General features: G+C 34.8%; 1 protein-coding gene and 1 non-coding gene across 2 annotated transcripts in view; both read right to left on the bottom strand.

Annotated features, from left to right (window-relative positions):
* The window catches only part of CFAP299 (cilia and flagella associated protein 299), a 568,607-nt gene that overhangs the window by 174,996 nt on the left and 378,072 nt on the right, over positions 1-15,539 (bottom strand). The window lies entirely within an intron of this gene.
* LOC118662337 lies at positions 635-762 on the bottom strand. The gene has a single exon (XR_004969722.1). It is a non-coding gene; the product is annotated as a U6atac minor spliceosomal RNA (small nuclear RNA).

Here is a 15,539-nt window from a genome sequence, read left to right as displayed (position 1 = left end):
AATGCCAAGAGCAAAAGACAAAGAGAGAATCTTAAAAGCAGCAAGAGAAAGAAACTCAGTTACCTACAAGGGAATACCCATACGACTATCAGCTGATTTCTCAACAAAAACTTTGCAGGCCAGAGGGGATGGCAAGAAATATTCAAAGTGATGAATACCAAGAACCTACAACCAAGATTACTTTATCCAGCAAAGCTACCATTCAGAACTGAAGGTCAGATAAAGAGCTTCACAGATAAGGAAAAGCTAAAGGAGTTCATCACCACCAAACCAGTATTATATGAAATGCTGAAAGGTATCCTTTAAGAAGAGGAAGAAGAAGAAAAAGGTAAAGATACAAATTATGAACAACAAACATGCATCTATCAACAAGTGAATCTAAGAATCAAGTGAATAAATAATCTGGTGATCATAACAGAATCAGGGACATAGAAAAGGAATGGACTGACTATTCTTGGGGGGGAAAGGGGTGTGGGAGATGTGGGAAGAGACTGTACAAAAATCGTGCACCTATGGATGAGGACAGTGGGTGGGGAGTGAGGGCGGAGGGTGGGGCGGGAACTGGGAGGAGGGGAGTTATGGGGGGAAAAAAGAGGAACAAATGTAATAATCTGAACAATAAAGATTTAATTTAAAAAAAGAGAGATACTAAAAATACTAATTTTAAATCTTAATCTAATTATCTCTGTGTGTTGTTAGGCCTGAGAGCCTCTTCTTTCCTTGTTAAGGGGAGTGATAGCCTTCTCTCCTTTCATACAACACTGAAACCTGTGCTTGTGTTTTCTACACATCTTCATTAATCTGCTTATCTATTTCTATACTAGTGTCCTATTGATTTGATATTTGTGGACTCATCAGTTACATTACTATACAAGATCCTCCTATATTCTCCTAACATAGGCTAATACACCTAAAACAAACATTTAAACACTTTTAAAACTGCACAAAACTCCCAGTTAGTTATTATAGAAATAGAGGAAAGCTTTTGCTTTATTTCTTTATACACTGTGCTTCATTGCATATATACCTTAGTGTTTGTAGTAAGGGTATTTGAAACTAAGGTGAAGCATTCTCTCTTTCCCCTTCCATACAAATATATCAATTTTTCAGTTTTGAATAGTGCAGCATATCATTATAATGAGAGATTGAAGATGCTTTTAATAAACACAGGAAGCAATACACGACTGTGGTTTCTTTAGTTGTCTAATGCTAAGCAAACTTCCACTGTAGCTTAGTTTATAGGAGAATCCTCCTATATTTTCCTTTGTATAAAAACAAAGACCACAATAGTGACCACCCAGAAGTAAAGGACCTGCTGTTGGTAGAACATGAAAAAAGAAAAGAAGTTTGCTTAAACTTGTGTTCTTGTTCATATTATACTTTTAGACACATTTAAATTGAGATTTAAAAATGCATTCTTACCTGATTTAATTATTTCTAAAACATCTGCTGTGAGACAATGATACCAATTGAAACATACTCTTATCTAGGGTCAGAGAAACTTTTAAAAAGATGATCCTCAGTAACTGAATTACTACCAAAAAGAGTATGGGAGCAAGAATAAAATTAATTATATTTACAAAAAAATCCTACAAAGAAAAACACCCAGTACTTTGTTCATTACAGGTTACTCATTCTACCTGGGGACTCAGTAGTCCATTGATTCTGAACATTTTTTCAGTTCTCCCAAGACACCATAATATAGCTCTCGGACCAAGAGGATTTCACACAGTACTTTCCCTTCTTGCCCCCCTTTGCTCCCCTGTACATCACATCTGCCCATCCACCAGGTATCAGTTTAGAAGTCTCATTGCCTAGGAAGGTGTCCCTGGTGAATTCTTCTGGAAGAGGCTTAGCTAATTGCTCCATTTTTACCTATATATTTCCTTATACTTTAATTTTAATTGCTTCTTATATTTTTGTCCCTGAAAAAAAGTTGAATTTTCAGGAGAGAGGGCATATTTGTTTAGAATTATATCTCCATCAATTAACAAGGAGCCTGGCAAGTAGTATGTGGTTATTAAATAATAGTTGAAAAAATGAATATGTAAATGATCTTAAAAATAGCAGCGTGATTGTTTTATACTATGTCAACTGGGCTAAGCTGAAACTGTGATTCTCAGAGTCCCCTTCTCTGTAGAGTTCCTAGATTAGTTAAGGAAAAAATAAATTTGCACAGCGTTTGGAAATGGGAAATTAAGCAGTAGCTATTGCACTTTGAATGTTGTTGTGCTTATACATGGTAGAAGTAGATGCTCTCCCTTGCTCTACGTTCAGCTCTTCTTCTTTCCAGCCTCCTAATTATTCCTCAGCATCTTCCACGACTATGTCAGATCTTATTCATACAATGAGTCCACTACCCCATAATTCTCATAGTAGTTCTGCTTTTCTGATAAAAGAATGATAGATGCAAAGAGTAATAACCCCTATTTCTCTCACTTCCAGATTATTTCATACATTGTTAACAATGCTGAAGGTCAAGATTAAGGTTAGAGATTTTCTATGAGTGTTCATTGCAGAAAAATATTGAACCAATTTGAAAATTTAACAAGACAGCTATCCTTATGAAGAGTTTGTGGAAGTCATTAAATTAACTAAACCAGGGTGAGCTAAACCATGACTTTTCTCTGGCCATGTACATGTTTCTTAGACTTGTGAAGAAGTTGTCTGCAGCTGTGCGCAAACTAATCCAAAACATAATCTTAAATTTTAAAAATACTGTAATGGGATCTAGAGGGGTTTTGTAATTAAAAAAAAATTAAAGCTTAAGGGGACAAGGTCCATATTAAGGCGAATAAAACTATGGAAATTCAGGAATAAAATATGGACTCAAGTTATGGAATTAATTATGTTACTGAATAAATTCAGTGTAAAAGTCATGTAAATCATCATTTCTATTTGTTATATCCTTGTAACATTGACATAAAAATATTCCAGTTTGCTATGTTTACTGGAAAGTCTGTCTATAACAACAAAAACAATACAACATTTCAAGAAAGAATGGAATGATGGTGGTGTCAAACTGTCATTATTATACAATAGTCAATATTATTAGTTTAATCTCCTCCCCATTACTTAACATAGATGAGAATAGTAGTTCAAAGGAGAAAAATAACAATAAAACCAAACAAAGACAAAAGACAACTTTGCTCAATTTTTTTTTCCTATGGGTTTTAAGCACAACCATAATCATAATTGCCATTTCCTCAAAAGTTTTTAATGACTACAGAATAAAGTTCAAATTATAATCATGTTATTCAATGTTTTCCCTTTACTCAGATCTCAAACTACCACTTTAAATATTCTTCCTCATGACCCCACCTAATACATTTTCCATTGTAAATATTGTCTACATTCTACATCAATGGTTGGACTGTGAGTGCCTTGAGAACCAGGTCTACATATCCACCAACTTTTTATTCTCTTCAGACCCTAACACAGTGTTTGGCATATAAGAGGCATTGGAAAACATTTAATAAATTAAAGTGATTTGAACCATGCTGAAAAACAAAACAAAACAAAACACACAGAAAGTTTTAGGCATGGATATTACACAAATCAAGTTTTATGTCTTTTTGCGGTCATGACTGTTATTTTTTATAAAAATATAAATATATTTTCAAAATAATTTGAGTGAGTTTTACCATTTATTTTCAAGAGTTAATTTTAAGAATAAAAACCTAGGACAGTACAAAGAAAAACAAACATTAATAGTACTTTCTTGCTGTTTTAATATTTAGAAGATTATAGGAATTCTTTTAGGGCCAATACAATTTGCCCTGATTTTACCCATATTTAAGAAAGCTTACCTCTGTTTTCCAGTCATTTGACATATAATTATCATTGTTTTGCTAGCCTTAGACAATATATCATCTTTACAATACAATATAGCATCTTTACATGACCAACATAAATTTTTTACAATCAAAATAATAAATACTTTGGGATGGCAAATGTTGTTATATCAGTACTAATATCATTTAGGTTCACAAACACATCATTTAGACATTCTTTATTATCCTTTTTTTTACATTATAAATATGCTGTGGAACATGGGTCCTTGAGGCAACATCAGTGAATTCAACTGAGATTGGGAATATAGAAAACTGACTTTGTGACAAAGTTAGAACTAACATTTAACAATGAAATAATATCCAAATTAACTTGCTAATATCTAATACTATACTAGCAAACTGAATAATGGAATCTTATCTCTGCTATGAAATATAGAAGTTTTCAGGAAAGAAGCAGTGTCTTTACATTGGGTAGATAATAAAAGAATATATTTTTTTATAGAAATAAGTTAATTTTCAGTAAATATTTGAAATGTCCTACTGAAATATTCCAAAACACTGATACTCTCATGGGTGAAAAATCCAATTGATTGAAGTCATGAGAAAAACAATTTTAAATTTACTTTTTACTAAATTTTGCATATTAAATAATTCTTTGGTTAATAAGATATTTTTAAAGATTAAACTTCCAATTATAAATTTGTTTTTTTCTTGTTTTAAAAATCCTTTCAAATGATTGTCATGAGAAATAATGAAGAGAGATAAAAAATGACTTACCAGGAAACAAGAAAAACCAAACAGTGATGGGTTGTGAGGATAGAAAAATAGTATTAATTTCTATGTGTGGTTTGAGTAATCATTCTCATAAAAAAATGAAATTAATAAAATCCAAAGCATAGTGTGTGCATAATTGGAACAGTATCAGTATTGGCAGCATATAACTACAAATGTCAACTACATTATTTTGTAAATACCAATATGTTTTAGAAAGTCATGAATTCTATGATCATAATTACAATATCCAAACCTTTGCATTATTTACTGTTTGGCACATTTCTTTCTCCTTGAAATATTTTCTTTATCTTGATCAATCTAGATACTTTATATACAGCAGAAGTCAACAAACATTTTTTTGTAAATTGTCAAATAATAATATTCCCAGCTCTGTGTGCCATATAGTTCTGCAGCAATTACTCAACACTACCATTGTAGCAAGAACCAACCATGAATAATTTGAAAACAAATGAGTGTTCCAATTAAACACTATTTATGGACATTAACATTTGAATGTTATATAATTTTTGTGTCATGAAATATTATTCTTTTGATTTTCTTTAATCAATCAAAAAATGTAAAACCATTTTTGGCTCTTGAATGTACAAAAAAAGTGGTGGGCCAGATTTGGTCTGTAGGCCATAGTTACCAACTCCTTACATAGTGGAGAGAGGAGCCCATCAACAGTTTTTAGATTCTGGAAAACAATCTTAAGCTCATTGATGCTGATCAGACACAGAAAAATAATCAGCTTAAATATATTTTTATACTTAGAAATTAAGCATAATAAGTTTGTATAAAGATAAATAAATGCAGTGACCCTAACAACACAATCCGCCAAATATCTGAACCATACTTTCTCTACAGAAAAAAGAAAGTAGAAGGAATTGGAGCATAGAAAATTAAAAAAATAAAATTCACAAAGCCACACAGATTAATCTATCATGCTATTTGATTTTCTGTTGGAGAACTATTACAATTGATTTAATATAGGCACACTATTTTCTTTATTAAAACTATGTGAAGTACATATTGGTTCCCTTTGAAAGATAAAATTTTGATGGACAACAAAGGTCCTAAAAGAAGATGTGTTTTTCCCTTCATTCCACAAACTTGGGTAACTGTTATCTTCTTGAAGGTGGAAAGAACACAGTTCACACAGTACAGCTCTGAGATATATCATGACAGTGAATATGGACAGTATGGGAGGACGGTCCTAAAACTGAGACTAGCCCTTTGCTACCTAAAGCACCAGAGGAAAGTAGCAGGCCTGCTTGAGCCAGTCTTTTTTACTTATTTATGTAAAAGTACAAAAATACTTGCTAGTGAATGAATTAAGCGGAGGTTTCTGCTGGCTACAGAGTTCTAATGAAAACTGCAATGCTCATTACACAAGAATTACAGCTTAGAAAGGGAGGCTTTAAGTTTCTCAATCAATGACAAAGACCCATTTAGGATCTAATGTTAATTGATTATGTTGGATTTCCACCTCCCATTTAGTTCAGCTTCTACTTTCATTATCTACTTTATCCCCCTGAAGAGTAAAGAGTGAACTTAATAGCTGAATGGTAGAACCCCCTAAGCAGTCTTCCAAGTACACTTGTTTTACATGATTTATGGCCCTTTCATTTAATTCCCCAAATTATTTGTCATATGTAATTGAGAAAATACTGAAGAATGGTTTCAAAACCAATCAAATGAAATGGAAGGAAGTACTAAATTTTAATGTTCTATGAAGAACTTAACAGTTCTCACCGATGGTTTTTGTTTCTTTTCTGTTGTAAGATTTGCCTCCAAAAGAGACAATTTTTCATTTATCCTATTGCCTATTGGTTCTACTCATATGTCTCAAAGAGCAAATAATGTTACATTTTGATTATTTCTATTAAAAATCAGACAAAAATAGAATGGAAATAACAACACTGACCATTTATCTACCTATTCTCTTTTTGGACTATTATAGACCATCTCATTTGATTACTGTTGACCTAGAAAAACCTAAGACTGCCCTGATCTCTAAGACTAAGAGTCTTGTTTCCTCTTGACAATTAATGACTTAAAAAATGAATATCTGGTTTCACACACAATCTAGAAAGAAGGAAAGGGTGTTGCTGCTTATAACAACAACAACAACAACAACAACTTTGACAGTCTACAAACACACAACTTTTCTTGAACTCATCAGGGAGATGAAGTCAGAAATTAGCATGAAATCTAAGGAAAGGCAGGCATCTCCAAAGACAGACAGAATACAAGCACTTGCTTACATGGAGCAGAGACCAATGAACATTTGAAAGAAGAATTCAGCTAGAATTTTTTAACAAATTACTGAATGCTGACTGTGGGATGGCAAAAGAATAGAAAACACTTGGGAACCACACACCCAAGAGAAATTCATACCACCTCTAAGGCTCTTCTTGCAAAGGAAAAAAAAAAAAAAAAAAAAATAAAGACCAACAAAGGCCATGAGAAAGCTGCATGAGTTTCAGGTCTATTGGAATAGACAAGTAACCACTTTTAGAAAAGGCATAACACCTTGTCCAGATCCTTTCTTTCATTTCCCTATTTAAAAAAGAACCTTAAAATAGTGGGTAAATGGCAGGGCCGGCAACAAACACTATCACCCAGTACCAAAACAAAAACAAAAACCTAGAAACATCCTTTCTGCCCTGGGGGGAGGGGACAGTGAGGAGGATACATGGATAGCCCTAAATCTGCGTTTGGAACGGGGTCAATGAGATGGCCCTACTTCAATGCTCATTGATGAAGCGCTAGCCTAAGAGGAGGTCTTAGTCAATAAAACAAACAATGTTTTACAATAAATAAATGAATAAATAAATAAATAAATAAATAACAGCATTCCCTTTTAAAAAAAAAGATTTAATATTTAGCAAAAATGAGAAAGCTGAAATTAGAATGCATAATTTTATCATTTGGCACTTCTTGGTTTACACTTGTTAATTTTTAAAAACTTAAACATGATTTAAAAATGGGCTATTTTTTTCTGTTAAACTAAACTACTCAACTCTTTTGCATTTATTTTTTGTGTTTTTTAAAAATATATTTTTATTGATTTCAGAAAGGAAGGGAGAGGAGGAGAGAGATGGAAACATCAATGATGAGAGAGAATCATTGATTGGCTGCCCCCTGCATGCCTCACACTGGGGATTGAGCCCACAACCTGGGCATGTGCCCTTGACTGGAATCAAACCAGGGACCTTTCAGTCTACAGGCTGACACTCTATCCACTGAGCCAAACTAGCTAGGGCCTCTTTTGCATTTCAAATTTCTATTACAAAGTGGTAGCAAAGAGATAAAACTATTGGTAACCATATCAGGATGCATACATTTGAAAATAAGTTGGGAGAAAAGCCCATGTATATGCTCATAATTAGAACAATCTTTAATACAGAATATTCTTTGAATTCAAAGTTAATACGGAGGTCTTGGAATATTTCAATGTTTCTCCTGCATAAGTAGCAACTGAGGACATTACATTTAGCTTGCTTCCTGAAAAATTAATCCTATTCACATATATGACATTATTATATTCAATATGTTAAATATTGATTAAAAAATGCCCAGAGACCTAAAATTCAAACCTGTCATTATGTGACGACATTAAGAATAAATTCCTGCCCTAGCCGGTTTGGCTCACTGGATAGAGCATTGACCTGGGGATTGAAGGGTCCCAGGTTTGATTTCGGTCAAGGGCATATACCTTGGTTGCGGGCACATCCCCAGTAGGGGGTGTGCAGGAGGCAGCTGATCGATGTTTCTCTCTCATCGATGTTTCTAACTCTCTATCCCTCTCCCTTCCTTTCTGTAAAAAATCAATAAAATATATTTTAAAAAAAGGAATAAATTTCTTCTACAATAAACCTCTTCAAAATTTCTTTGACTAGAATTATCCTATTCTTTACATAACCTCATTTGCTCTAAAATCTGTCACAGATATTGGAACTGTATTCCCTCCCCCCAATTCATATGTTGAACTCCTAACCTCCAGTACTTAACATATTAATGTATTTGAAAATGGTGTTTTCAAAGAGGTAATCAGGTAAAATGAAGTCTTGTGTGCGAAGCCTACTCCAATATGACTGTTGTCCTTACAGGAAAAGGTAATTAGGACACAAGTAAACAGAGGAAAGATCATGTAAAGACACCAGAGAAAGAAGGCCTCTCCAAGCCAAGCCTGAGGGAGGCCATAGAAGAAATCAACTTTGCTCACATCTTGATTTTGCACTTCTAGCCTCCAGAATTGTGAAAAAGTGATGTTTGTTGTTTAGAGCCACCCAGTCCATGGTACTTTGTTTCGGTGCCCCTAGTAAATGAACATACTGTACCTAACGCACTGTCTTCAGCTAGTGGTAATTGTACGTGGGACTATTTTAGATATTGGAGAGAGGGAATCTCAGCCTGTTCTTGCTGTACTTCTGTCTCTTCCTGTCTTTTCTTTTCCTTCTTGCCCTTCCTTCTTTTCCTCTTCTCTCACTTCTTCATTGTGTCTTTCACAGTCCTTGTTTATTTGTCAATAAAGTTTCTAATGAATAAAAATTTGTGAACAGCAATGCTGATATTTAGAGAGAGCAGAGTAACAAAAACAATGGAAGTAATTTAGGCAAATTGCAAGTAATAAATATTAACCTGAAATTTTCAACGAATACATTTTAAAAGAAAGGAATATTAGAAAGACAATCCTCTCTCCTTCAAAGAAAGTGCCACACTTCCATTTCCACTATTCTGAAGGCATGTTTCTTTCTGAATAGGCTGTGTGTGTGGAAATCCATCCTGTTGCCTGAATGCCTTGCTCTCCTCTCTCCCTCCTTCCTCAGGCCTCTATTTTAAGTTGATAAGTAAAAGGTGCATTGAACTCCTGAAACTTTGAGCATGGTATTAACTGGCAACACTTTTTATGATCTTTGCCCTTCTTAAAGAATAGCTTAAGCAGAGCTTCATATAACCCAAAGGACATTTGGTTTCTGATGCCTGCACAACATGATCAAACCATGACAGTGCCAAAGTAACTCACACATGGGCTGAGCTTTCAACGTGACTTAAATCAAGCACAAAATCTGTTCTGTAAATAACACTCATGGTTTCAAGCCCATAAGATAACGAAAGTGGGAATATAATTAACGACCACTGTGTTTTTCTATCTGATAGACAGGTGCACTTTCACTGGTGTTGAAAAATTGTGGCTGAATTCCAAAACCATAAAGCCACAGGTGGATTATACTACACAAAATTTATGATTCTTATTCACGGATTTCATTGTTACCATGCATGCAATGAGCTTGATAATGGCATTATTCCATATATAAACTCAGCAATTATAAGAAAGTATATCAGAATGTTACAAAGTCCAAAAATGACTTGAGTATTAAGAATAGAATCCTTTTCCCATTTAAGTATGCAAAGCTCTTAGTAATTTACTAGTATGATCTAGAGCAGTGATGGCGAACCTTTTGAGCTCGGCGTGTCAGCATTTTGAAAAACCCTAACTTAACTCTGATGCCGTGCCACATATAGAAATTTTTTGATATTTGCAACCATAGAAAACCAAAGACTTATATTTTTGATATTTATTTTATATATTTAAATGCCATTTAACAAAGAAAAATCAACCAAAAAAATGAGTTCGCGTGTCACCTCTGACACGCGTGTCATAGGTTCGCCATCACTGATCTAGAGTGTCAAGCATGTTATAAATACTTTAAAGTGCTATACTTTATTTTTTAAATATTATTTAAAAATGTAATTCTAGAAGGGTAGGAGACTTCCTTATAATACCATTTTATACAGTTTGAATGATATATCATGTATTTGTATAAGCTATTTGACAATATTAGAAATTTTACATTAGAAAAATTAAGTATTGGCATACATCATATTTTAAAATATATTTTATAGTACAAGAAATTATGTCAAATGAAATATTTATTTTCCTAAGTTTTACTTTAGTAATTTTTAAGATTATTAATTGCTTACCAGGGCCAGGTACTGTGATGAGTGCTTTCTTTTTTAATCCTAATAACAGCCCTATATGATGAAATATTTATTTTTATTTCTATGTTATACACAAGGAAACTAAAACTAGTAGCTTGAACAGCTTCATTATCCCCTCCTCCTTACCCCCCCCCCCAATTGATTTTTAAATGGAGTGGAAAGAAGAGAGGAGGTGTGAAGGGGGAAGAAAATAAAAACATCTCACATCCATTGATTGCTTCCTGCACACACCCTGACCTGGGCCTGGAATCAAGCCTGCAACCAAGATATGTGCCTTTGACTGGAATCAAATCTGTGACCCTTTGTTCAACTGGCTAGGGCTTGAACAGCTTTTACGTAGTGCAATGAAGATTCAAAATCAGGCTGCAAATTTCAAAGGCTTGTACCTAATAATCAGTACTGCCTCCCAAGCACTGAACATCAGATACTATTATTGTTCACGATTCCATATCTACTCAGTAAATGTTTTAAAATAAATAGATAAATGTTTGCTTTTTATTTTATGATGTTTAAATAGATCTCAAGCATATATGCTTGCAAAAATTCTGCTTTTTAAGTGATGAAAGAGAAAAAATACATTCTACAGAGAAAGAGGAAGTTGAAACAGTAAACACTGCTGTATTGTGTACATGGACAAAAGATTACTTTTAATATTGAATCCCAATTTTTTTTTCAAAAAGAAATAACCCTGCCTGTTGTTGCAGTGTGGCAAAGAGTACATGGGCTGAACACCTGGGCTAATAATAAGAATGTAAAATCCTTTCAAGGGGGCAAAACCAATTCCAGGTGGCAGAAATTTTGTAGAGCATATTGAAGGGATCTCCTTAGAGATATAATAATGAAGACACTGTACTCAAAATGAATTTGAGCATATTCATAAACAACACTGGTGACAAATATATAAAACCAAAAAAGTGATACCCAGGGTTAATGAGAATGTGGAAAAGAATAGCATGATACATTCTATCTATTCAATAAAAATATATTTAACTACTACTAAATGCCAAAAAAAACAACTACAAAAACTCAGTATGGTTTCATAAGAGTGATAGAGATGAGGCTGGAGAAGTCAGCAAGACTAAATAATGTCTGATTGTTTAGGATACTTTGACAGATTAAAGGATTCTTATTATCCAAAAGGCATGAGAAATAATTGAAAGGGGTTAGTCAAAGAATGACAAGTTAATATTTGCATTCTAAATAGGTAACCCTTCAATGTGAAGAAAGAATTGGAGCCACAGAGTAAATGTAAGGAGACTAATTAAAGAGTTGTTAAACAACCTATTTATAACTTGATACTGCCTTAAAAAATAGAAATCTATAATAATAAAAGCATGATATGCTAATGAGACTGGATATCCTTCCAGACATCCTCCCAGATGACCTTCCAGAGGAAGTCAGGGCTTCGAGAGAAGCCCAGGTTCCGGGTGCCAGAGGGAAGCTGGTGCCAGCTGCCGGGGGAGGGAAGACCTACTCTTGTATGAATTTCGTGCATCAGGCCTCTAGTGTTTAATAAGTAGAAAGGCAGGATTAGATGACTTAATAAATAAGGGAGGATAAAGAAAAGGTGTGAAACTTGGACTAGAGGCTATTTGGTGATATGATTTACCTAGCTGGTGAACATTGGAGAATTGCAGAAATTTATAATTTTAGTTTTGGACATGTTGATTTTAAGTGCCTATAAAACATCTGGGTAAGAGATATTACTTAGTTGGGTCTATAAATCAGGAATTTAGAAAAGATGTTTGATTTGAAGATATAAATGTGTAAGTTATGTGCATATAACATGAATATGGATAAGGACAGCTGAGAGAAAGTAAACAATAAAGAAAATGAAGACAATCTAGAAGAGAGAGCTCTATGAATTTCATCACTTCAAGCCAGATATTATAGAATTTGACAAAGGAGACAGAGAAGTAACAAAAATTTCAAGTAAGTATTAGCTATGTCAGGGGAATACTAATTGAGTAACTACTATGTAGTAAACTACATGTAATGCTTTTATGACTTTATATAAGATGAGAATGTAAATAACGCATAAAAGAAACCATAGCTAGGATTATTCTTACTTGTCTTTGGGAAATATGAAGTCAAAATTTATTTCAGTACACTACTGTATAACTCTCTTATTTCTAACCATAGACCCGTAAGGGAAAAGATTAACAAATTGATCTACATCGTATTAGGCACTTCTGTTTATTGAAATGCAATTAAAGAAATGTAAAGGCAAGAGTGAGAAATTATATTTACAATCCATAGAAATGACATAAGACTCAAGTACAAGGTATGTAGAGAATACTTACAAATCAATAAGCAAAAGATAATCCAATTTAAAACTGACAATCACTTCAACAACCTTACCAAAGATATATTTAAGTGGCCAGTAAACATATGAAAGTATGTCAACCCCATTAAAAATCAGAAAAATGCACATTAATCCCACAATGTAATACTTATACAAACTCACCAGAATGGCTAGAAGAAAGTGATCTACAATCCCAAATTTAGGAGATTAAAAATGGTGGCAGAGTAAGTGGATGCTGCATGGACATGCTCCTAGGAACAAACTGTAATTACAACTAAAGTACAGAAAAACTTCCTGAATAATCAATGGAAGACTTGCAGGAGGGAACCCTGATACCTGAAGCCCAAAAGTGGGGACCCCATAGAGATTGATAGGAGGGGCAGAGACACAAAAGGGATATCTGAGCATCCACAAACAGCAATTGAAGTTCTGGAGATATATCTCGGCTGTGGGGGGTTGCCACTGAGAACTCTTGGATCTAATCCCCAAGCTGGGCTCCCCAGCAGAGAGCACTACAACTGAGAAGGGTATCCACATAACATCTAACTGTGAAAAGCAACAGGGGTGCTGTCTGCCAGGGAGTGACAGCTGAAAATTCAGGCACCCTCTTAAAGAGCCAATGAACAAAATTCCCTGTGGAGCCACTTACCTTGTGCGCCATCACAGGGAGGGCAGAGTGGACTGGAGCTGTATGAGCAGAAGCCAGGATTGGGGACTCAGGGGTTAGAGTTTGGAAGGCAGACACCCCCAGTTTTCTGTGCTGAGTCATTTCCTCATGCAATGCAGCGGAGGACATCTTTCCCACACAGACATTTGCCTTGCCTGAGGGGAAGACAGTTGACCCACCCTATTGGAAAATACCTTGCCCTGAGGCCACTTAAGAGACTAAAAATAACAATTAGCCTCCAGGCAGAAGCAACTGCCCCACCCCGTTGAAAAAAAAAAAACTCACCAGACCTGAGGACGATTGCCTGGAGCCATTCAAGTCAGAATCCTATCATTCTGTAGGCAGAGGCTATCTCTGGAGTCTTTGAGACTATGCCTGATCTAATTAGTCAAAAACAGCATTTGAAACTATCCTGCACTAAAGATTGAGAGGTGCAGAGGATCTACCCAATACATAGTCACAAAACCAAACAGACAGCAAAATGAGGATGATATGGACTGGAACACATGTATTCCCTGGATTCTTTGTCCATTGGAGTCAATGAATGAATCCACAGACTGAAGATGGTATAGCAAAGGTGGAGATTTATTGAAGAACAAGTACAGACTCCCAGGTGGGGAAGGGTAAAGAATCCCACAGCACAGACTCCCACATGGGGAGGGGGAAAGAGTCCAACCAACTTCCTGTTTCCATGGTTTATAAAGGCTGCAGTTCCTGTGTCCTGATATCCCTGCTGATTAGTCAATATTCCCTTTTGAATTGGTTACTATAGTAACTCCTGAGCTCAAAGGTCAAACATCACATGGGACATGTAAGGCCCTACTCCCTCATTGTTCCCCTATTCCTTCTGGGCTTGCTTCCTTCTTCTTCATTTTATAAATATAGACCTTTTGGCTACTCCCAGTTCTCGTATCTTATGTAAATGTAACTGTTGCCTCTTCCTGTCTTATGGAAATGTAACTGCTGCTACTCCCTTGTCTTATGGAAATGTAACTTCTCCCAATCTGTAGCTCTGTGTTTTTTTCCATGAAACCCCAATTCTAAAAATTCCCTAAACCTGCCTATATTCCCCTAAAATTCCTATTTGAAGGAGACAAAGAAAGAACCCCCAAATGAGAGAACAAGAGAATTCTCCAGAAGAAGAGATAAATGAAGCAGAAATAAGAAATTTATCTGAAACCGTGTTCATAGTAATGATGGTAAAGATGCTCAACAGCATGAAAAAAGATATAGTAACTATGAAAAAGAACAGTCAGAAATAAAGAATGACATAACACAAATAAAGAACAAATTGGGAGAAATACACAGCAGATTAGGTGAAACTGAGGATAGAATCAGTGAGTTAGAAGACAGGGTTGAAAAAATAAATCCCAAGTTTGAGTCAGGTTATAGAGCAACTGGAAATCTCACACATTTCCAGTAGGCATATAATCTGTTACAATTACTATAGAGAATTATTAATATTTCTACTAAATATGAAGCTAACAACAACCTATGACCCAGCAATTATACTGCTGGTTATACATCCTATAGTAAAGTATGTGCAAGTCTACCATAAAAGAATGTTCCTAGCAACATTATTTATAAAAGCCAAAAGTGGAAACAAGTCAAGTGCCCGGTGTTTGTTTCTCTCTTTTTGATCCTAATCTTTCTCTTACAAAGTGCTGCCCAGTTTTGAATCATATCTCATAAGAACTACATCATCTCTCATATACATCACATCAAACTCACTGAAATTCAGGGATCCCCATTATTCAAATCAGAAATAATTTTAAGGTGGTAAAAAATGTGTCAGAGTGGAACAGGCATCTGTAAGGCAACATGTACATAGAAATAAAATCTTCCCTGGTTGGCTAATAGCTGCCTTTTGTTATCCCAAGATGAACTACAGGGCTGGAGCCTGTATAAATCTGGAACATGACATTATAAGAATGAATCAAGGAGACGCAGAAAGAGAAAAAAAAAAAAAAGAAAAAGCATGCTAGGTATA

This window comes from Myotis myotis, unplaced genomic scaffold (genome assembly GCF_014108235.1).
Source record: "Myotis myotis isolate mMyoMyo1 unplaced genomic scaffold, mMyoMyo1.p scaffold_m19_p_1, whole genome shotgun sequence".
In the NCBI taxonomy this organism is placed as follows: Eukaryota; Metazoa; Chordata; class Mammalia; order Chiroptera; family Vespertilionidae; genus Myotis; species Myotis myotis.
This window is presented reverse-complemented; position numbering and strand designations above follow the sequence as displayed.